Genomic DNA, 371 nt, shown 5'->3' with positions numbered 1-371 from the left:
TTATAGACATAGAAATATGCAATTTAAATGACAGATTCAGGATGGTACTTCTGAAGAAACTCAGTGAATTCTGAAACAAGTCATATCAACAATTTCAGGAATTGAAAAAACACCTAGATGAGCAGAACAAGGAGATTGAAACCCTCAAAAAGAACCAAATAGTTGTCTACGGCCATGCCACCCTCAACACGCCCAACATCTGATCTTGGAAGCTAAGCAGGATCAGGCCTGGTTAGTACTTGCATGGGAGACCACCTCGGAATTCCAGGTGCTGTAGGCAAAAAAAAAAAAAAAAGAACTTCTGAAGACGAAGAATACATTGCAAGAGTTGAAAACTGAAATAGCAAGCTTGGAAAATAGAGTTGACCAAA

At 38.8% G+C, this 371-nt stretch overlaps 1 pseudogene; it reads left to right on the top strand.

The window, feature by feature from the left end:
• The first annotated feature begins 164 nt into the window (after positions 1–164).
• Positions 165–280, top strand: LOC112479004 (annotated as a pseudogene).
• Positions 281–371: the final 91 nt, after the last annotated feature.

This window comes from Pteropus alecto, unplaced genomic scaffold, assembly GCF_000325575.1.
Source record: "Pteropus alecto unplaced genomic scaffold, ASM32557v1 scaffold3764, whole genome shotgun sequence".
NCBI lineage: Eukaryota > Metazoa > Chordata > Mammalia > Chiroptera > Pteropodidae > Pteropus > Pteropus alecto.
This window is presented reverse-complemented; position numbering and strand designations above follow the sequence as displayed.